Here is a 24,483-nt window from a genome sequence, read left to right on the forward strand (position 1 = left end):
CTTTGATGGCCTGTTGGATTTCTTTTTCTGATATGGGATTATTTAAGAAATCTATTTCTTCTTCTGTTAGTCTAGGCAATTTATATTTTTGTAAATATTCATCCATATCACCTAGGTTGGTATATTTATTGCCATATAGTTGGGCAAAGTAGTTTTTAATGATTGCCTTAATTTCTTCTTCATTGGAGGTGAGATCCCCTTTTTATCCTTGATGCTGTTAATTTGCCTTTCTTCTTTCCTTTTTTTAATTAGATTAACCAGTACTTTGTCTATTTTGTCTGTTTTTTTCAAAGTACCAGCTTCTAGTCTTATTTATTAGCTCAATAGTTCTGTCACTTTTGATTTTATTAATTTCTCCCTTAGTTTTTAGGATCTCTAGTTTGGTTTTCTTCTGGGGGTTTTTAATTTGTTCATTCTCAAGTTTTTTAATTTGCATTTCCAATTCCTTGATCTCTGTCCTCCCTAATTTGTTAATATATGCACTCAGGGATATGAATTTTCCTCTAAGTACTACTGTGGCTGCATCCCATAAGGTTTGAAAGGATGTCTCGCCGTTGTTGTTTTCTTCAACGAAATTATCAATTGTTTCTATGATTTCTTCTCTAACTATCCGATTTTGGAGTATCACATTATTTAATTTCCAATTAATTTTTGATTTGGCTCTCCATGTACCCTTACCGATCAATATTTTTATTGCCTTGTGATCTGAAAAGGCTGCATTTATTATTTCTGCTTTTCTGCATTTGAGTGCCATGTTTCTGTGACCTAGTGTCTGATCTATTTTTGTGAATGTGCCATGTGGTGCTGAAAAGGTGTATTCCCTTTTTGTCCCTATTTATTTTTCTCCATATGTCTATTAACTCTAATTTTTCTAAGATTTCATTCACCTCTTTTACCTCTTTCTTGTTTATTTTTTGGTTTGATTTATCTAAATTTGATAGTGGTTGGTTCAAGTCTCCCACTAATATGGTTTTACTGTCTATATCCTCCTTCAATTCTCCTAGTTTCTCTATTAAAAATGTGGATGCTATACCATTTGGTGCATACATGTTGATTAGTGATATTTCCTCATTGTCTATACTCCCTTTTAACAGAATATATTTACCTTACCTATCCCTTTTGATCAGGTCTATTTGTGCTTTGGCTTTGTCAGGTATCATGATTGCAACTCCTGCCTTCTTTCTATCAGTTGAGGCCCAAAAGGTCTTACTCCAACCTTTAATTCTAACCTTGTGAGTGTCAACCCACCTCATATGTGTTTCTTGAAGACAACAAATGGTAGGGTTTTGGGTTCTAATCCAATCTGCTATTTGTCTACATTTTATGGGTGAGTTCATCCCATTCAAGTTCAAAGTTATGATTGTCATTTGTGGATTTGCTGGCATTTTGATATCTTCCCCGAGTTCTGACCTTTCTTCTTTAGCTATCTCCTTTTGAACCAGTGATTTATTTTAGGTCAGTCCCCCTAGTCCCCTCCCTTGAGATGCTTCCCTTTCTAGCCCCTCCATTTTTATGCTCCCTTCCCCTCCCCCTTTCCTTCCCTTCCTTTTTATACTCCCTTCCCCCTCCCCTCCTTAATTTTCCTTTCTTTCTTGCCCTAATGGATAAGATAGAATTCAGGATCCCACTGAATCTAGATGTTCTTCCCTCTCAGATTTGATTTCACTGAGTAAGGTTTAAGTAATTCCACTTCACGCTCTCTTCCTCTCCTTCTCATATGAGAGTTCTTCCCCTCCCCTTCCCATGTGTATCTTTATATGGGAAAGATTATTCTATTGATTCCCCCCCTATTTCTTGAAGTAAATCTTAGTGTTATCGATGGTTCCCCCCTCCCTTTTTCTTTCTTTGCCCCCACTTTCCCCAAATCTTCTTAATGCCCCAATCTTTCCCTATGCATGTTTCTTCTAACTACTCTTATGATGCATACAATTTTTGAGAGTTACACAAAACATTTCCCCCACATATTAATATATATAATTTGATGTAAATGTAGTCCTTATAGAAGAGAGTTTTACTTAAAGAAAAAGATAAGATTTATGTCCTTTTCCCTTTCTTTCATATTTATCTTTTCATGTTTCTCTTGCTTTCTGTGCTTGGATATCGAACTTTCCACAGAGCTCTGGTCTTTTCTTAGCAAATGCTTAGAAATCTTCTATTTTGTTGAATGCCCATACTTTCCCCTGGAAGTATATAGTCAGTTTTGCTGGGTAGTTGATTCTTGGTTGGAGATCCAGCTCTCTTGCCTTTCTAAATATTGTGTTCCATGCTTTTCGGTCTCTTAGTGTGTTAGCCGCTAAGTCGTGTGTGATCCTTATGGGAGCCCTCTTATATCTGAAGCTCTTCTTCTTGGCTTCTTGTAGGATTTTCTCCTTTTCTTGTAAGCTCTTGAATTTGACAATTACATTCCTAGGGGTTGTCTGTTGGGGATTTAGTATAGAGGGTGTTCTATGAACCCTTTCTATTTCTATTTTGCCCCCTTGCTCCAGAACGTGGGGGCAATTTTCTTTTTTAATCTCCTGTAGAATAATATCGAGTTTATTGTTTATCTCTGGTTTTTCGCGTAGACCGATAATTTGGAGGTTGTCTCTTCTTCCTCTGTTTTCCAAGTCTGTGACCTTTTCAGTGAGATATTTTATGTTTTCTTCTAATTCATTAATTTTTTGGGTTTGCTTTATTGATTCTTTCTGTTTTATGATCTCACTTTCTTTGAGTTGCTTAATTCTAGTCACTAGGGACTGGTTTTGCTTTTCAGCTTTGTCTGCCCTTCTATTGGATGCTTCAAGCTCTTTTTCCAATTGAGCAGTCTTATCTGTCAGACTGCTGATCTCTTTCTCCCATTTTTCTTTCCAGGTTTCCATCTTTTGGATAAGTTCCAGTTTGAGATCTTCCAGAGCTTGTTAATAGTTTCCATTTTGGGAGGCATGCTCTGATTTTTTTTGTATTTCCTCCTCATTCTTCTCTTTTCCTTGGGTACTTCCACCATAAAAGTTTTCAATAGTCACCTTTTTCCCTTTCTTCCTGGAGGCTTGATTTTGGGCTATGTGAGCCATCCATTTGGTGGTTTTATTCCCCTTTCCTTTTTGGTCTGGGGTCTGGGTGATATGGGCAGGTTTTCTATGAATTTAGGTTGCCTCAGACTAGTTCTTCCCAGCCTCCGAGGTTTCTTAGAGTGCTGGGCCCCTGATCACAGCCCAACCACCCAGGTGTTCAGCTCTGCCCAGATAATCAGCACGTGGTCCACCCCTGATGTTTAGCTCTGCCCAGATGCTCAGTGCAACCGCCCTGAGTACAGCTCCGTGGACCCCCTATGCTCAGCGCCGGGTTCTCCCATGTAACCGCCCTGAGACATTTTTTCCTGGCAGTCCCCAGATCCCAAGGACCCTGGAGTGCCCCCCCCCCCGACAGAGACATTCCCCACTTACTCGCTGTCCCAGTGATCACTCTGGTAGCTCACTCTGGTTTGGTGGGGGAGGTGGGGGGGGGTGGGAAAGGGTGGCTTAGTTCACATTTCTGTGTAAGCTTTTCCTCCTTATTATAGTGTGGAAATTTTCAAACTCCATGTACCTTCGCCTCTGTGGGGTACTGGGGAGTACTGGGGAGTCCTTCTGTTCCTCCAAAGGTGATTTTTATGTTCCTTTGATGTAGTCTATTTCAATCAGTGCCCGGGAGAGGAAGCGTGTGGCGTCTAGATTGCAGCCATGATTACCCGGAAGTACCTCCCCACTCCTTTTTTGCTAGTTCCTTTACTATGATATTATCTCCAGTTTATCCTGTATGTATTTTTAAACCCTTACTTTCCATCTTAGAATCAACACTAAATATTGGTTCCAAGGCAGAAGAGTGGTAAGGGCAGACAACTGAGGTTATATGAGCTGGCCAGAGTCATACACAGCTAGAAAGTGACTAAGGATGGATTAGAACCTAGGAACTTCTGTCTCCAGGCCTGGCTCTCTATCCACTTAGCCACCTAACCTCCACATCCTGTATGTATTTTATCTGTACATAGTTATTTGCATCTTGTCTCCCCCATTAAAATGTGAATTCCTTGCCAGCAGGGCCATTTTTTGCCTTTCCTTGGGTACCCAGCCTTTATTACAGTGCCCAACATAGTAAGTCCTTCATGAATGATTACTTGTTAATTGGCTGAACCCCATAAATAGAAATGGGAGTTCTATCTTTTTGTTGTCTTGCTTCTTGAGTATTAATCTTGAAATCAGTTCTGTGCCTGAGGTTCAAGGAGTCACTGCAGGCTGAATTTCAGTGACTTTTTCATTCCAGGAAATTCATTTTCAGCATGACACAATCTATTGAAAGATTTCTAGGGCTTCAACATCATGGATCATGGATTCTAGCTAAAAGTCCACAAAGTTGTATAGGGGAAAGAACCCTAGGGTTGGACCCAAAAGTCCTAGGTTTGACTGCTAAATGTAACATTCACTATTAGCTATGTCATGGACTTCTTGGTTTACCCATGTATAAAATGGAGAGAATAATCTTTGTGATGTACTCTGAAAAGGGGCACCTTTTTGTACCCCCAAATGACTCTGTAAGACAGTTATTGCAGAGAAGATAGTAACCTGCATTGGCGAAGAAAATTTCCTCGCTAGGGAGTCCTTATACCAATGCAATTGTGACCCCTGTCCTTCCTCTAGCTCCCTATCTCCTTCATGTACTTGTATTACCTACCTCAGAGTGTTGGAAAGTACTTTGTGAGCCTTATGGTGTTATACAGAGTGTCCCCAAAGTCTTTATATAGTTTAAAGTCACATACCTTAAAAGGGAGCTGCCATTATTGCTGTCACTCTCCTTTCTAGTTCCTTTCTGATCTTGACTCCCAAATAAAAGGACAGAAAAGAAAGGATAATTTTGTAGCTTCACTTTCTGCCTTGTTTCCATTAGAATGAAGCTTAAATAATACCTCCTTCCAGAGTCCTTTTCTTTCCCCTGTCCAGCAGTTAATGCTTTCCCCCCAAAATTGCCTTCTGTTAAAAGTATATATTTTTGTATGCTCATCCAAAGGACATGTTGTTTATCTAAGCACCCTGAGGGATGACCTCTTCATTTTTGTCTCTGTATTCCCTGTGCCTCATATATACTAGATGATTTTAATGGGCATATGATGTGTGCACATAGCATTTGCATTTACAAGGTAATCTTAAAGGGAGAGGCACTGTTGGCTGTGAGGACTGGGAAAGACTCCCTACTGAAGGTGGCATTTGAGCAGAATTATTTATCTATTAAAAAAATTTTTTAAAACCTCCCCTTCCATCTTTGAATCAATACTGTATATTGATTCCAAGGCAAAAGAGTGGTAAGGGCTCAACAATAGTGGTCAAATGACTTACCCAGGGTCACACAGCTGGGAAGTGTCTGAGGCTAGATTTGAACCCAGGACCTCCAAACTCTGGCCTGGCTCTCAATCCACTGAGCCACCCAACTTCCCCATTTGAGCAGAATATTGAAGGAAACCAGGGATTCCAAGAGATGGAGATGACAAGAGAGAATGTTTCATTCACAAGGGATCCAAGGGTGGGGGATTAGAGCTGGAATGAAGAGATATGAGTAAGAATAATGTGTAAGCAATCTGGAAAGTGGGAAGAGGCTAAGATCTGAAGACCTTTAAAAACCAACAAACTTTATATTTGATTCTAGCAGTGATAGAAAGTCTATGGACTTTATTGAGTAAGGAAAGAATATAATTTAACCTGAGCTTTTGGAAAAATCTCTTTGGCAGCTGTTTGGAGGATGGATTGGAGTCTAGAGAGACTTGAGGCAGAGAGATAAATTAGGAGGTTATTGCAATAGTCCAGTCAAGAGGTGATGACAGCTTGAATTAAGGTGGCCTTGTATAAATGGCAAGAAGGAGGCAGATGTTAAGGATGCTATAAAAAAAAGAAGAAAAACAGTTTGGCTACTCATTGAAACTGTGGGATGAATGCAAAGATATAGTTAAGGATGACTCTGAATGACTGGAAAGCTGGTGATGCCTTTGTCAGAAACCTGCAGGAGGTAACATTCCCAGCAGCCTACTGGTCCTGGGAGAAGGATGTGCCTGTCAGGGATAGTGTCCAGTTATTCAGTCTGGTTTAAAGAACAATGGCAATTTTGGAGGAAGTAGTGCATTGGGAATGACTTGTGGTCATCATCAGCTGCAAGGATGGTCATCCTTCCCTGTGTATATGCCACTGAACAATTGGTTGAATCAATCAACGAGCATTTACTTAGTATCAAGCTATTTTCCAGGTTCTGTTCTAAACTCTTATAAGCTGAAGCCAAAAATAGATGAGTCTCTGCCCTCCAAAAGCTTCCATTCCATAAAGGAGAGCAATGTATACTTGTGTTGTAGAGACAACATATTTTGGGTGAGAGGGGAAGAAGGCTCTAGAAGTTTTGGAGATCTAGAAAGATTCTGTAGAGGATGATATTTGAGGTAAGATTTGAAGGAAACTGTTCTAATAAGCAGATGTGAAGTGGAAGTGAATTCTAATCATGAGGGACAGAGCGTAGTAAATTGATATGAAGTCAAGACAGTTTGGTAATACAGTAGGTAGAATGCCAGGCCTAGCATCAAGAAGACATGATTTCAAATCCAGACCTAGACATTTAGGAGCTGTGTGACCCTAGGCAAGTCCCTTAACCTCTGGTTCCTCAATTTCCTCATCTATCAAATATTGATAATAATATTCCAGGGTTGTTTCAAGGATAAAATGGCATATTTGTAAGACATTTTATAAATTGTAATATGCTTAAAAATGCCAACATTGTGATTATTTCATATTAAGTTTTGATTTTTGTTGTTTGTTCTATTCCCAATATTGTATTTATTTCATATATTGTTTTCCTACACCCGCTTTCTCAATTTTTCCTCAGTTCATAAGTCATTCAATATTTCACTGTAATTCCATTCATCATCAGCTGCAAGGATGGTCATCCTTCTCTGTGTATATGCCATTGGTCATATTTCTTAATGATGAAGTTGGTTTTTATTTTATTTTCATCTAATTCAACTCTCATTTTACATGTAGAAAGTATACGAGGATGAACAGTAGCATTTTCATGTGGGCCTTACCAACAATTAGGGCCATAGACAAGGATGACTGTCAATCAAACCAACCACACTTTTTCTATTTTGAGATTTTTCAGGTATGAAGTTGGAAATATTCATTGAATGTAAAAACTGGGAAGGACTTTAGGACATTGGACATGGAATGTTAGATCTGGAAGGGACCCTTTGACCACTGGGCATAGAGTTGTAGCATCTCTGAACTGGGAGGGAGATCAGAAGTCATCAAGTTCCAAGTTGTCCCTGAACAATAATCCACTCTCTCCAGTTTAGGCAGCCAAATGGGTGTCCAGCTCTGCCATCCAAGGAGAGGTAAGCCACAATGTCCAGAGGCAGCCCATTCCACTTTGGGATGATTTGAATCTGGAAGTTTTCAGTCCATCTGAATGAAACTCTCTGCACCTTTTGTCCTCTGAAGCAAAACAGAACAAGTTGTATCTTCCATTTGACAGCATTTAGCTTTTTGTGTCTCCTCCCTTCCCTCTCCATTCTTCTCATTTCCAGTTCCCTTAACATTTCTTCATATAAGACATGACTGCTAGACCCTTCCCTTCCCTGATCGAAGACCTTTGAAGATTGCTTTACCGTCTCTGCCTATTTCTATAAAATTTGTTGCCTGGCTGGGTACTACAAAGCCTTAGAGATGGGCAGTATCTGAGTGAAAAGCTGCAAGTATATTTCCAGGCCCTCTTTGTTCTGCCAATCATCAATTTATTCATTGGTCTAGCTTTAATTAGCTAGCAATGGGACACAGGACTTTATCTCTACCAGGGAGTATTAGGCACTTGGGCTTTGGTGTAAGTGGGAATTAGTAAATAGTAATATTACATTTAAGGTTATCATTAGCTTGAGCTCAATTACAATTAACCAGTTCTAGAAATAAGTGGAAGATTCAAAGGAATAACAAACTAATTTATTATAATCACCCATGAATACAGTGAGCCCAAGAGAGGTTTACCATGATAGGCACTTTGTAGGCTAACTTCTAGATTGATTCCTCTGTCCCCAAAAGTCTCCCACCAATAAAGGAAATAAAACCTAATTATATAATGTGATTTTGGCCCAAAGCTGGACTGTTGATCTAACTATTGCATGCCATTCTCTATAGCCCTAAGGCACATTCTAAAGGAAATGAATTGTGATTCCTTCTAATTTGCTTAGATAAAGGGGAGGGAAATGTATTTATGCAAGAAGACTAAATGCAGGAAGTCCTTGTGTCTTGTCTAATAGAACTGATCTGCCTTGCCCTCTTCCGGAATTAGCTCCTGAAACCAAAGATCATCCTGGCTTCAGGAACAGTCTTTAGTATAGCACCATGCCATCTATGGAGGATTCTGGGCATCTTTGCAGATAAAAAATGGTGCCCTTCTCTTTTTCAAGGGAAACAGTTGTAGACAACACATCCCCAATGGGAATGAAATTCCTTTCTAGTTTAGTATTCCTTTCAGTATAAATGGAATTGTGGTCCAAGGCAGGGGTGATTACTCCTCCCATCAATTGCTCAAGATGGTAGCCACTTTGTTCCTCTTCCCATAAGCCCTTTTCAGCTCAAGATCAGGAGTTGAAGTCCAAATTTGGGAATGCTGGTTAAATCACCTGACTAGGGGGTTAGTTCTCTCAAATCACTGCCACCTATGGACAAGACCAAAGATAGGCCATGTTTTAAATATGTATTTGTATCTTTATTGGTCTAGATCTATAGGTAACTCCCAGTTAGAGTGAGGAAACCCCCTTTACCCATGCAGATAAGCAACTTTGATGTAGTTTAGTATTAAAGAACTTGCCAAGGACACTGATAGAAAAAATGTCTTCCTTAGAGTCACTATGCCAATATGTGTCAGTAACAAGTTAAACTGAGATCTTGACTCTAGGGTCCACTCTTTATGTACTCTGCCCATTACCAACATGTTTATATATGTATATATAAATAAAATGTGGATTTGACATTTACCAAAACTATTCATAAGTATCAAAATTGAAAGCCTTCAGTCCTACCTTTATTCCCAATTAAGATATTAGCTTAAGATGGCACATTTAAAAAGATGAGGATTATAATCCAAGGAATCCAGAGAGGGAAAAAATTCTACAAACTATATATCCAAACTGAATATAAGAAGGTAATAAGTCATATGTATGTGTACTTGTATTTATACTATACAAATGTATATATCCCTCTAAAGCTTTCTTTAAGTATCAGAATGGAGAGACAGACAGAGACAGACAGAGAGACAGAGACAGAGAGAGAAGAGAAAGCATTGACTTTACCTTAAGTTGATGTTGAGGTCTTCTATCATGGCAAAGAGAACATTTCTTGCTCATAGGCTGCCAGCAGAATTTTGTCAGAGATGTGAAACACACAGAGACATAGAGAGATCCCTCTAAGAAGGCAAATCCAATTTTCCAGAATTGAAAAAGGCGTCTATATCCCTTGTGAACATTCACTAGCTTATATTGCCTTGTTGCTGAGCTAGTAGACATCTATCTAGCTTTGTTGCAGAATTATATTATTATCTATTATTTGGTAGTTAGCCCAAGTCTATGAACTTGTATTTTTTTTTAATATATTTCAGCAACTATATATTTTCTGATATATATATTCAGCAATCAATATAATTAGTTTCCTTTTAATTCTTTGTATTTTGTTTAAATACATAATTCTGATCGGGGTTCAAAGACTACACTAGTCTGCAAAGGGGTTCGTGCTACCCAAAAAGGTTTACAACCTTGTTAGAGCTTGTTCTAAACTAAAACAAGGACTATCTATCTTACCTGGTTTCTTTCAAGACTCAACTCAAATGCTACCTTCTTCAAAAGATCTTTTCTGGTCCTCCCCCACCTTCTCTAATAACTTACATGCTTGGTGCTTATGTGTATTCATATTTTATATGTGCCTAGTTATTTATTAATTTTCTCCTCCATTAGAATGTAAACTCTTTGAGGTCAAAGGTATTGTTTTTGCTTTTCTTTCTATCCCCAAAAACTTAGCACAAGCCCTGACATATAGAAAGTACAATGTCTATTGATGATGCTTGCTATGAACCTCGAAGGATGGACAAGGGTGAAAAGATTATTAAAGGCTCAGGAAAAACATGGCACATGGAGACTCCTTGCTTTGATTTAAATATTTCACCCTGGCATCCATGGATAAATTACAGCAGATCTCTGACTCTTGATGAGGAAAGATTATATCTTTATTTTTACTAATCAGCATTTCCTTCAATTATTTAGCAACATTACCTTGACAAGGAGTCTGTAGGCTTCACCAGACTGCCAAGGTTTGTTGATCAAAAACATGAAAGATTCCTGGCCTAAATAGAAGAGAGTTTTAAAGATGGACTTACTTATGTCAGAAGAGGGAAAATGGAGAACTTTCTCTTAACATACCATCAGATAAGATATTCAGGCTAGAGTCCTAGAATAAAAAGGCATTGATGGAAAGTTACCTGTTGTGGGCTTGAGGAAAAACTCCACTCTAATTCTACATGCTTAAGCAATCATTTGCAGGAGATGCTGTATAGTATGCAAACACCAATGTTCTGATTTTCTCAATAGTGTTAACAAATGAAATTGTAATTTTTACAACCCAGATCTGCTGGGAAAGGCAACCCTTTGACAAGGATCAGTGATTGAAAATCTTGAACTCTGATCAGGGTTTGAGGAATGGAACATTGGGACTCTGGATATTTGGAGGGAATTTTAATTACATTCCATCTCTTTGAGCATGCAGAGACCTCTCAAATTTCCCTCCAAGTTTTCCCTCCTCTCTTTTTTCCCCCTTTTGCTGTATCTCCCACTTCTCACTTCTATATCTCTAAAGCCCAAAGTAGTCACACAGCTGTGTGTATCCATCATGGCTTTGAATAATTGTTGGGAGTTGCACTGGGGACAAAAAGAACGGAATTATTTGAGTTCAGATTCTTTTTGTTCCCTCTTCCTTTCTTAATTTATTGGCATGGCTTTCCAAAAGGCCAGTTCTTATGGTCGAATCCTAGGACCACCGATTTGTCACTGGTTCATCTAATTCAATCCCCTTATTTTATAGATGAGGAAATTGAAGCCCAGGGGACTATTGTGACTTGCCCAAGGTCACTCAATTCATAAATGACAGAGATGGGATGTATGCCCAGGTTCTCTGTTTCTGCCTCCAAGTCCATCCTTCTTTTTGGAGTACCTCTCTTAAAACAATTCATTTCAATATTATAAGCACTCCAAGTCTCCTTTTTTTGGAACCAGAAGTTAGTTATTCCCATTTAAGTAAGGAGACTCAGTTGGCCTTGGAGAAGAATTTATACCAAAGGTTCTTGATAAAGAGAACACCACCTTATCCATTGTCTCAAGAACCCACCCCACAACAAAGCATTTTCCTGATCCCAGAATTAAGTTCTATAGTGTAATAATAATATGTAATAAAATAACAGTAACAATAGCTAATATTGGGGGCAGCTGAGTGGCTCAGTGGATTGAGAACCAGGCCCAGAGACAGGAGGCCCTGGGTTCAAATCTGGCTGCAGACACTTCCTAGCTGTGTGACCCTGGGCAAGTCAGAGGTCCTGGGTTCAAATCTGGTCTCAGACACTTCCTAGCTGTGTGACACTAGGAAAGTCCCTAACCCCCATTTCCTAGCCCTTACCACTCTTCTGCCTTAGAACCAATACACAGTATTGATTCTAAGACAGAAGGTGAGGGTTTTTTTTTAAAATAGCTAATATTTATATAGAGCTATGTGCCAATCACATTCCTAGAAAGAACTATTATTCTATTGATTTTATGGATGAGGAAACTGATACAAACAGGGATTAAGTGACTTGCCCAGGATCACACCTCTAGAAAGTATTTAAGGCCAGTTTTGAACTTGGGTCTTCTCCACTCCAGGCCCAGCTCTTTCCACTGGGCTATCTATTTGAATGAAGAGTTCTGCCTAGATGTTCATCTGCTGCCTTCTTCCTCTCTAGGGAGATTTTTTTATTACTCCTAAACATGCTTTAGTTTTCTATTTCATACTTGAAGGTTTAGTATGAATTGAATTCCCTTTTATCACTTGGCTTTCAGCAAGTCACACGGGTAAGGATGATTGAACTAGTATCATCTAACTGGGTGGCAAATAGTAGGCTTGTTTTCACAAAAGAGCATCCCTGCAGCTTGGCTGTAGCTAAGATCTCATGGCAGAAATGATGAGTGACTTAGAATGCTTAGTATTTGTATAGGACCCATTTCTAAAGAACTTGTGACATGGGGAAGTTGCTTGAATATCTGAGGTAGGGATGGGGCTTGCTGCAGCCCCAGTTGTCCTCCCTAGGGCTAAAACTGAATAGATTACAGACTGAAAACTTGAAGTACTGCTCAATCAGCCTCCCTAAGGTATGTCATTTTTAAAGGCAATAAAAGTACATGTGAGAGAATTTCTGAAGTCACTAAAGAGATACCTTCATTTTTCTTTTACTCTAATCATTCCTTTTTCTCCCTCTTCTTACTCCTCTCCCCCCACCTCCATTCTCTCTTTTATAAAAATCTCTGACTTATTGAATCGTTTCAGTTTGTCCAACTCTTCACGACCTCATTTGGGGTTTTCTTGACAAAGCTACAGGAGTGATTTGGCATTTCCTTCCCCAGCTCATTTTACAGATGAGGAAACTGAGGCAAACAGGACTTGCTCAGGGTAACACAGCTAATGTTTGAGGCTGGATTCAAACTCAGGAATAAATCTTCCTGACTTCAGGTCTGATGCTCTATCCATTGTGCCACCTACCTGTCCTCCAAACAGTTATATCTATCCATAGGAGATATGGATTGTCTCAGAAAGTGGAAGAGTGTTTCTGTGAAAAAGAGAGATTAGAACCCAGGCAGTAGATGGTTGTGGTACCCAGGTTCTCTTATTCCAAACCCAGTCTTCTTTCGGGGTCCAAGAGGTTCCCAACCCCTAACCTAGAAGTATTCTTTCTCATTGCCCCCCACCCCTTCACACCAACAGTCTCAAGGAGTCCCTAGTTTGCAGTCTAAATAATTCCTCACATTTCAGAGCTGGATGTTAGAAAAAGAATGAGATGTTCCAGGCTGTGTCATCGTCCTCCATTTGTAGCAGGCATTTGCCTTTGAAGTTTGGCAGCCAGAGACTGCTCTGAAGATGGATCTCCAAAAGAGGTCCCAAATAGATTTTGACACCGTTCTCCCACATCGCAGGGTGCTTACGTCTGTTGGAGAGGAAGCAGCAGCCAACAAAGACCAAACTTCAGAAGCCAACATGGTAGGGGAGTCCATGTGAGCTCAGTCGCAAGGGAAAGTCAGGATTTGATAACGGTCACGAGTATGGCTTTCTTTTGTGTGTGTACGTCGCTTGACTTTTGAAGTGAGACATCAAAGTTACTAGGAAGATCCTTAATAAAAGTGGGCATCAGAGGACTTTTATTACCGGCAAGCAGAGGAATTGCATCTCAGTGGTACTTTTCCTTCCAAATCGATTGGCTATAAATAGCAATTTAGTCATTCCTCTCATTTCTAAGGGCCCATTGCTTTGTGCATTTTTATTTCTAAGTAGGGTCAATGCAAATTTTCATCCAACATCAAGGAGTATTTCTCCTTAGCAGAGAGAAGTCCAGCCATGTGGGTGATATTTCTCTGCATGATGCTTTTCTGCAGGGTTCGAAGGGTCTGTGGACGTTTTTGATTCAGTCAATTCAGCAGAAGCAAAAGGGCCCAGAAGACTCACAGGGGTAATGGAGTTAGCAGAAGCATAGATGATAGCTATCAACTATTGCCTTAGAGGCAACTAAGTGGTAATAGAGGGTCCAGAGTCAGGAAGACCTGATTTCAAATTCAGATTCAAACATTTAATAGCTCTGTGACCTCGGGGAAAGTCACTTAATCTCTTTTTGACCCAGTTTCTTCCTCTGTTAAATGGATATCATATTAGCACCTACCTCTCAGGGTTGTTGTGAGAATCAAAGGAGATATTTGTAAAGTGCTTGGCGCTAGGCCTATCATATAGCAGGTCTTTATTAAATGTTTATTCTCTTCTTCCTCAATCAATCAATAAACATTGATTAAGGACTATTTTCCAGGCACTGTAGTAAGCAATGCAGATACAAAAAGAGGCATGAGGGGGCATCTAGGAGACTCAGTGGATTGAGAGCCAGCCCTAGAGATGGGAGGTCCTGGGTTCAAATCTGGCCTCAGATACTTCCCAGCTGTGTGGCCCTGGGCAAGTCCCTTACCCCACATTGCCTAGCCCTTACCACTCTGCTGCTTTGGAACCAATACACACAGGATTGAGTCTGTGACAGAAGGTAAGAGTTGATTTATAAAATCATCATCCTTTGGACTCTTTTTGGACTGGAATATGTCTGTCTCTCATTGGGCAGTTGATAGCCCACAATGGGGTCTTCTCATGATTCATTTATCTAATTAACTCAAAGGTTAATTAATCCAGTTTTACTGCATTCCACTCAAGGGTTCAAACATACGTGTTATAATGACCCATATTGATCATGTTCAAAGTAAAAATAGGGAAAAGTCAAAATTTGCTGTGTGTCCTGTGTGGAAAAGGAATTTTGTTTCCCAAGCTAAGACTTCCAGGACCATCATTATCTATTATCCAGTCTAAAATCTCTTTGTCTAGACAATTAGGCCACTTTTTTAAAAGATGCATGTCGGTTCTGATTATCAACAAAGGCAGGCATTAGTGCCAACCCTATGTCACGTCGTACGTACATTCACCTTTCTCTCTAGCAATGTTTTATTTCAGAGATGGATGTGCTTTCTCATATCGCTACATATAGGAAAACTTAATGGGGGCCATATTCATCAATCACTCAACAAGGATTTATTACGCTCCTACTGTGTGTCAGGCACTGTGCTAGATTCCAGGCACATGACAGAGAATGAAACAATCCCTCCTCCCAGAGAGCTTGAATTCTAATAGAGGAGATAGCAAATACATCCCATAACACACCGCGGGAAAATAAAGTGAATACACACACTATATACACTTACAAACAAGTTGAAGTGACCTACCCAAGGTCAACTAAGAGTGTGGTTGGATTATGCGGAATAGAGTTGGATACAAAAGTAGTTATACACAAAGTAATTCAATATAAGGCGGCTTTCGGGCTTTTCTGTCCTGCCTGATACTTTGTGGCCTCATTTGAGGTTTTCTTGGCAAAGACATTGGAACAGCTCATCGTTTTCTTCTCTAGTTCATTTTATAGATGAGGAAATGGAGGCAAACAGGTTGAAATACACTGTCCAAGGTCACACAACTAGTTAGTGTCTGAGGCTGGATTTGAATTAAAGTCTTTCTGACTCCAGACCCAATACTCTATTTATTTTACCTCGCTGCCTCTTAAATATAAGGATTGCCATCTCCTTCTCCAACTTTTTATAGAGGAGGAAACTGAGGAAAACAGGATTACATGACTTGCCTAAGGTCACACAGTCATGTTTGAGGGTGGTTTTGAACTCAGATCTTTCAGACTCTAGGCCTGGCATGCTACCCATTGTACTGCCCTTAATTATAAGTTGGTTGGGAAGGCAGATGGGGAATCAGGAAAGACTTTATGCAAAGAAGATGGTGCTTGAGCTGCATTTTAAAATAAGAGGACTCAGAAGCAGAGGTAAGGAAAGAGAAGGGTACACTGCAGACATTGGAGATGGCTAGTGCAAAAGCCTAGCAGTAGGAAATGTTGCATCGTGAATGACAGAGAAAAGGCTTTTTTGACTCCATCACAGAACAAGGTAAGAGGACTGATATCCAGAAAGGTAGGTTGAGGCCAGTTTTTGTAGGACTTTAAAGGCTAAACAGAGGAGCTTATATTTTTGTCCTAGAAGCAATCAGATGCCCCTGTAGTAGATTGAGAAGGGGAATGACACGGTCATTTCTGGGCTTCAGGAAAATTACTTTGGGGCCAGTGAGTAGAATGGACTGGTGAGATGGGAGACTTGAGATGCTTAATAAATGTTTCTAGATTGGGGCAGGGAGACAAATGAGAAGGCCATTGCAATAATCCAGGCAAGAGGAGAACAGGCCTTGAACTAATAATGTAGAGGTGAGAATAGAGAGAGGGGGCTGAAAACAAACTTTTCCCAGATGTAGAAAGAGCCAGATGCAGCTTGTGTTTGGATATGTGAGGTGAAGAAGAGTGAGGCATGAAGAAAAATACTGAGATTATAAACCAGAGACCCTGGAAGAACAGTGATGCCTTTGACAGAAATAAGGAGGTCTGGAAAAGGGGAGAGACTGGCTCCATTTTCCTATTTGTATCCCAATCATAATATTTTTCTTGCATTTTTATTCATTTATTTATTCATTCATTTAATCAATCATTCATTTCCTGGGCTTCATTTACAAAATAAGAGTTCAAGCAGATTACTTTTAATATTCCTTCTCATTTTAAATCCTATGATCCCAAGATCTATAGAAAGGGAATGGGTTGGGTAATTGTAGGACTTCCTTTATTGTCTTTTCCTTTGCCCTATAAGAGTGATCTTACTAAACCAAGGCATGTTGTGGTGACTATTGCTGATGAATAACTTATTGGGAGAAGCTTTCCCATGCAGCCCTTCCCTCCAATCCTATAGTCAGTCCTTCCTCTCTTTTATCCAAGGCATTTTGTGTAAGGTGATAGAACTCCCTTTTCTATGGAAGTCATTGCTAATGGTGTCTCGAGAGCAAATGCTCCAACACACTCAACTTCTTGCTGTTCCTGATGCTCGAGAGGTGACCTAGGGAACCATCAGGCTGGTTTTCTAAGCAATTATTTATGTGATGACTAATAATACTAACTCGGGAATTTTTAGCTTTTGTTGACCCCTTTAGAAATTTAGTGAAACCTAGAGACTTCTTTTCAAAATCATGTTTTTAAGTGCATAAAACAAAATATGCAGGATTACAAAGGAAACCAATTATATTGAAATGTTAAAAAATTTTTAACTCTTACCTTCCATCTTGGAATCAGTATCGTACCTTGGTTCTAAGGCAGAAGAGTGGTAAGGGCTAGACAATGGGGTTAAGTGACTTACCCAGGCTCACCCAGCTAGGAAGTGCCTGAGTCCAGATTTGAACCCAGGACCTCCTTTCTCTGGGTCTAGCTCTCAATCCATTGAGCCACCCAGTTGCCTCAGAAATATTAAATCTTTAAAAAGGTTCACAAATTCTTCCCTCCCAGGAAAAAAAGCTTTGTTTTAGGGCTAATGAAGATTTTGTTGTCATTGTTGTTATCCTTCCAGGTCTTAGTCATGCATCCAGCAGGGAAAACATTGAAAATTAAAACTAAAAATTAACTAAAATCATTTTTCTCCATAACTATATAAAAGCTCTCAAAACACTGAGTACTCAAGAAGATGCCAATTTGTGTAGTAAATAAAGAGTTGGACTTCAGGTGAGAAGATGTGTATTCTAATTCTGCCTTAGACTTTTACTAGCTGTTCAAATTTAGACAAGTCATTTAACTTCTCTCAGCCTTAGTTTTTTCATCTGTAAAATGGAGAGAATGATAATAGTACCTACCTTACAGGAGTGCTGTAGTGATAAAATGAGCTAACAAAAGAAGCACTTTGTAAACTTTCAAGTACTATATAATGCTAGCTATTTAACTACATTGTTTAAAAATATTATATAAATGTTATCTATGTAATGTCTATAATATTACATAAATGTTATAAATAAAATATAAAAATATTATCTATTATTAAGTGTAAAACTAAACATAGTAAGAGGAAAGAATAAGCATTTTTTAAGCTCTGTGAGCCAGACACTGAGCTAAATACTTTGTAAATATTCTCTTCTTTGACCCTCCTACCAACCCAGTTAAGACTCCCATTTTATAGCTGGGGAAAGTGACAAGTATTGTTATTCACCCCCATTTTATAGTTGAGCAAACTGAGACAGAAGATAAGTGACTAGCCCAGGTTTTCTCAGCTAGCAAGTGTCTAAGGCAGGTTTATCTACACTGCCTTCTAGCTTCCAATGAGAAAGCCCATTCTTGGTGGATGCCAGGATTTGGGGTTCTGGCTTTCATAGAAATTCTGCAAATTTGGTTGAACAAGCTTAATCAATACCAAGCACTTACTTTTGGCCAGCCACCATGTGGCATGCTGAGGATAAAACAACAAAAATGAAAACCATTGCTGTCCTCAAGGAGCATATTACATTGTATTCTGGAGAAACAATGTATGCACAGAGAAGTATGTTTACAATACAAAGTAATTTCTGCAGAAAGGAGTGTGAATTATTGGAGAAAACTGGAAAAGCTTTTCTTGAAGAAGGGGGCACCCAAGCTGAGCCCCAAATAAAGCTATGAGCACCAAGGGGCTGAGGTAAAGACAAAGAATGCCCTAGGCATGAGAAAACTCCCACCCAGGAATGGAGAAGGAGATGGAATTCTCCATTCAAGAGTCAAGGTTGGCCAGTTTGTCTGCAATATAACTAGAGTTTGTAATGGAGAAGGAGTCTGGAATGACAGAATGGAAACAGATTACAAAGGGCTTTAAACATGGCATCCTTCTTCCAGAAAGGGAATAATGCTCTGTTGGGGAAGGTGATGTAGGAAGTAATAAAATGCCCCCAGCACTTATTGAAAATATTTAGTATTTTGAAGCGAGGCTAGGGAAAGATTCAAAAGAATGCCAACCCTGATAGTCACTATTTCAGGGATATGACAATGTGACAAGACAGATAAACCAAAGGTGATTCATTTAATAAGAGGATCATCGGCAAGGCATTTGTTCTTTTTATTTAACAAATTCCATTACAGACCACACAGAGGAAGCAATCATCACTATAATGTGAAGCTTCTGAAGAGATCTAGTGCTTGGCTTCTGAAAATTAAGAAACATGTCAAACTTATTGTGGCTAATAGTAAAGGATCTCCCAGATTTATGGTTTCTGAAAACACAATGGGCCGGGAGATCAATTGGTAATTGTTTCCCTTGCCTTCAACACCGAAGGAGGAAAATGATTTAAAGACTGACTCAAATAGAAGAGCAATTAACTTCTTGTGTGAAAATGAGTAAAGTCAGTGCCAATCTCATCTATATTTTTTCTTAGGGCTGATTTTCCTTCTTTTCTCTCTCTTGTTTAAAGTCATAAGTGGATGCCTGAGTCATACATGATGGGCATTTATATCCAGTGCACACCTGTCTATCACTATTCCCTCCTTCAGAGAAACTTGTGCAGCAAATGTTTCTGAGCATCCTATCTTGTGCTGTGCCTTGCTCATTCTCTGATCCATTGGGTGCTGCCTCAGCAACCTTGATTAGAACATGAGAGTCAGGGGAAAAGGTCTGCACCGCTGATGACTTTGTTCTTTTCTTTGTGACTGGTTGAGCAGCTGCAGAGTTGATTTTATAGGGCCCTCTGTTGCCTGGTAATTGAATGGGACCAATGAAATTCAACATTTCAAAGTCCTGTGATTTCCTTATCACGGGTCCTCTCTCTGATGGTACAAGTGGTCATTCCCATCTCTGCATCTTAACAGATGTTCATCAGGGGTAAATGACCAAAAAATTATTCTCCCAGTGATCCAGGTGGTGATGAGTGTCAACCTAGTAAGCAATTAATAGTTACTAAGTACTTGTACTATGTACCAGACACTGTACTCTAGGAGTTGAGTTCAAATGGAGAAATAGAATAGTTCTTGACCTCATGGAACCTATATTTGATCAACGGAGACAATGCGTACAATATAAGTATAAACAAAATATTAGGTGATTTGTGGGAAGGAGAAACTAGCAACTGGATGATTGGGAAAGACTTGATTGAAAAAGTGGCTCTTACTATAACCTTGGAAAGGAATAAGAAATTCTAAGAGATCAAAGTGAGGAGGAAATATTTTTCAGTGGGAACCAGTGTGAGGGACAGAAAGGCCAGTTTTGCTGGACTATAGAATTTCTAAAGAAGGGTAATGTATAAAAAAGGATGGAAAAACCAACTGGGAAGAGCTTTAACAATGCCAGAGGATTTTGTTTTTTATCATAGAGATAATAGGAAGCACTAGAGTTTACTGAGCATCATCAAACTCTGTTTTGTGTATGCTAGAGGAAGGATAGATAGGAGAGTTGATTAGGAGGCTTTTTTTTTGTTTAGTTTTCCCTTTCTATTGTAGAGCAGTGTGATATACTAGATAAAGCAATGGGTTTAAAATCAGAAGCCCTGGGTTCAAGTTCCTACTCTTCACTCACTACCTTTGTGGTCATGTGACCCATCTGTGCCTCAGTTTCCTCATCTATAAATGAATGAGTAGCACTTGGTGATCTCCAAGAGTCTATTACAGCTCTAAATACAGGATCATATTATGATTGTGTGCTCTCCCATTGTCAGGTTAAGCACATTGACCCTACTCAATGATTCCCTCTCCTCTTGAGCTGGCTTATAATCAGACAGTGTGCTATGAATTGTTTACCATTCTTACCTTCTCTCTTTCTGTGTGAACTGCAGTCCCAAATGATCAGTAAATCCCCTTTGTGCCACTTTCCTGTAAGCCCTTCTTGATGGCAGGTTTTCTGGCTGCACAATGCTTCTGACACATTTAATCATAGAGAGAGAGAGAAGGCTGACCAGTGAAATAGAAGTGCTTATGGACTATCTTATTTTTGAGGCTGACAAAAATTTAATTTAACAATAAATAAACAGGAACAAAAAAGGTGGTATCAAAGCAGGTATTCAGAGAAAATAAATTATTTCTTTTGCTCTCCAGTTTCAAAAAAGCCAATCTGTAATAATAGCTTTGGAAGAGTTGTATGTAAATAATATGACCTTTTGGCTATGAGGCGCTTTGTTGATTTTTTGAATTCAGAATAGGGAAGCTGCTTATCCCATGGGCTATTTGTCAACAAAAGGAACCAGTGTCCTGGCAATCCCAGCTTGATCCATACATCCAAGTACCACCTTGAAAGCAAGGTGAATATTGAAATTGTTTTTCCTCGTTCTGATTCAGGCACAGAATTTGAGAGCTGGAAAGAACATTGATGGTTATTTAAGACACACCAGGCTCAAAAGCAATCCTCATTATATAATACAGCAGACGTATGGTTGTTCAGCCACTATCTGGAGACCTTCAAGGAAGGGAACTGCATTATCTATCAGGGTAGCCCATTTCACTGTGGGGCAATTCTAATTGTAGGAAGTTGATGGTACCATCAAGTCTAAATCAGCCTCTATTGCTGTTAGGTTGGTCTATTCTCTGAGGCTAAACAGCTCAGGTCTAATCCACCCAGTGCAGGATATTGGCATCAGTTATCATATCATTCCTTCATCTTCTCTTTTTCAGGCTAAACATGCCAAGTTCCTTCAACCTTTTCTCTTATATAATGGTCTCGAGGCCCTTCATCATGCTAATTGCCCTCATCTGGGTGATCTCCTGCTTATAAACTTCCTCAAACCTCCCAGAACTGAACACACTATTTAAGAGGAGGACTGATGAAAGCAGAGTAAATGGGGATTATCACCTTTCTATTCCTGAATGCTCTGCCCTTCTTTTTCAAGGGAAGAAAGAAGAGAGAATCAAAACTAAAGGAAAGGTTTTCTTCCCATGTCTCCTGGCCAGACTACTGGCATAGTATTGAAAGTTTCTCTGATTCTCTGGCCTTAGTCTTTGTGGAAGTGAGAAATTGAGGATGGTTTGGAGCAGGAGCTCGGAGTAGCTGAGACTGATGACCTGTCATTTAAATGAGAGCATTCTGATTTGGAATGTGACCGGGAGAAGCAGTTGGAGGGAGACCAACTGAAGTCTGGAGGAGGGAAGAAGGGAAAAAAGAAGAAGATTAACAGCCTGATTGTAGGTATCAATTACCATTTAAAATAGTCCCTTATTACACCTTCTTCCATCAGGTTACCTTTCCTTTAGACATGTTGTTTTAGCATGGCAAGGAGTAAGTTATCATGTCACCATGGTGTAGAAAACAGGACATGCCATTTTCTACTTTTTGGAGAGAAGCAGACTTGCTTAACTTGTTCATTTAAAAAACTAATTAATACTTTTTATTAATAAAAATGCATTTGTTCCTGCTTCCCCCTTCCCATGGAGAGTAAAATCACTCTTGGAGTAGATATGCAGAGTTCATCAAAACGAATGACCAAAATGGCCATGTCAAAAAGTCTAGGACTCATTCTGCTCCATGAGTCTTTATCCGCTTTCAGAAAGTAGATGATATGTTTCATCATCAATCCTTTGAAGTCAGGGTTGAATCGTTCATTATTTCTTAAGAGAGAAAGTTTCCTAATCAAAATGGTTGCATGAGATGATCAACAAAGAAGGGAGACCTCCTTCTCCCCCTCTCCAAGCTGTTGACTATAGATTCAGATAGTTGGGTACCAAGACTAAAATAGGTATGGTGGCCTCCTGGTGTTTGCTAGACAGCAGGAGCTTTTAGCCTCTGCATCTCTAAGAATCCTAATTGAACTGTCAGGAGATTCCTGTGGATTCTATTCCACTTAGGATGAGAAGAAACAAATAATTCCCTGAATTTGTACCCACTGAAGATGCATTGAAGAACTAAAAAAATATCCCTCCCAGCATGTCCTGCTTGACCTCAGATGGAGAATTCAAATGGGAAGAAGTTATTGTAAGACAGTTTTAAGTTTCATATATGGGAAAACTTCTTAATAAATAAGAACCATCCAAAAATGGAATGGCTTGTTTTAGAAGTAGTGCATTCTACTTTCCTGGAGGTCTTCAAGTGGTGATCAGATATGTATTAGGGTTTTTACAGAGGGCCTTCTGCATGGAGTGGCCTCTGAGATCTAACTCTAGATGCCATAATTTTCAGATAACAATTTTAAATGTAGATGATTCATCATTAGGTATTCAAGAAAGTGCCAGCTAGATGTGAGTTTCTCTCATTTTATTTACAGAAGGTTGAATCAATTGTCAATTGACTGTTTTCAAGGCTTCAGTTGCCTCCCAAACTGACCCCCCAACATACGTTGGAGACCTCAAGGAAAAGGACTTCTTAAATACAGAGCACAAGAGCACAGGGCAGAAAACCCAGGAGGTTTTAGATTACTCTGAAAGAGCAACTGAGATCTTTCCAAAATCCTTCTGGTCTGAAAGGATTGGCACAGCTTTGCCAACATGCTGAGCACTTCCCAAAGGCTTGTGATACGTTTTCCATACCAATGGCTTCAGTGGCAGGTTCTGGTTTTACATTTCAGACTACCTGATCAATATCTCTACCTGATTTCCCACTCAAATTCAGCATATATAAATCAGAATTCATTCTTTTCCTTTCTTAAAAAAGAGAAGGGTTTTCTCTTCTTTATTTCTCTACTTCTGGTGAAATCACTGGGTTTCAATAAAGCTCAGAGCCTAGGTCTTGCCTCTCTGTCACATCACATATCCAAACTGTTGTCAAGCCTATCCATTCTGTCTCTAAAGTGTCTCTCTCTGCCTCGTTCTATTCTTAACTGAACTCCTTTAAAGCGACATAAGTGGTTTCTTTGGTTAGATCCTATTTTCCAACAGTAGGGCATAGTGTCTTAAGTTACTCTCAGCTAATATTCAGAATCTCATGAGTGTATTATAGAAAGGAGCTGTGAAACACACTATTGACTAGATTGTAAGTTTGTAGGAAGGCTGGTAGGGGAAGCCAGGTTCTTTTCTTCTATTATCCTATCCCTATCCTATTATTCTATTATCCTATCCCAATAGTTATGGATTGATGAAAGAAACTAGTGTCTAATACATCTACTACTACTACTACTACTACTACTACTACTACTACTACTACTACTACTACTACTACTACTACTACTACTACTACTACTACTACTACTACTATTACTACTACTACTACTACTACCACCGCCGCCACCACCACCACCACCACCATGCCTAGGATCATCAATAATAATAGGAAGAGGGACAGAACCTATTATTTCATTAGTACTTGAAAGTCCCAGGTGGGAAAAACTCTACTAATATAGGTCAACACTTTCTAAAACAGAGTTAATAATCTTAGAGGTTATCAAGAATAGAATAACCAAACTCACATAGAAATAGGGACCACTAAACTATACTTATGGATCCATGTGAGCTATCTAGAGACTTAGAAAACTGCAGACCAACATTATCTATGTTTCATTGTCTATTTGTTTTGTTAAATATTTCCCAATTATATTTTAATCTGGTTTGAACCCACTTGGGAGAATTGCAGGCTCCTTTAACATTTTGGTCTGAAACATTGAGAGATCAAGTGATTTGGTCATATAGCCAGGATATGTCAAAGGTAGGACTTGAACCCAGGGCTGCATTATTTCAATGTTGGTTGTTCCTAGTAAATGATTAGAGGACAGGAAAATGAAGATAATAAGACTGTTGTTAACATGCAAACTTCATTTCCATTTCTATTTCATCACAACATTGATTTGGGCACTTCTATGTGAAAGACCTGACCTGAGGTGCTGTAGATTTAAAGGGTGGGGGGGAAGAGGG

At 39.3% G+C, this 24,483-nt stretch overlaps 1 protein-coding gene across 1 annotated transcript in view; it reads left to right on the forward strand.

The window, feature by feature from the left end:
- CPNE4 (copine 4) overlaps positions 1 to 24,483 on the forward strand; it is a 509,113-nt gene that overhangs the window by 269,211 nt on the left and 215,419 nt on the right. The gene's annotated exons all lie outside the window — the stretch shown is intronic.

This window comes from Monodelphis domestica, chromosome 5, assembly GCF_027887165.1.
Source record: "Monodelphis domestica isolate mMonDom1 chromosome 5, mMonDom1.pri, whole genome shotgun sequence".
NCBI lineage: Eukaryota > Metazoa > Chordata > Mammalia > Didelphimorphia > Didelphidae > Monodelphis > Monodelphis domestica.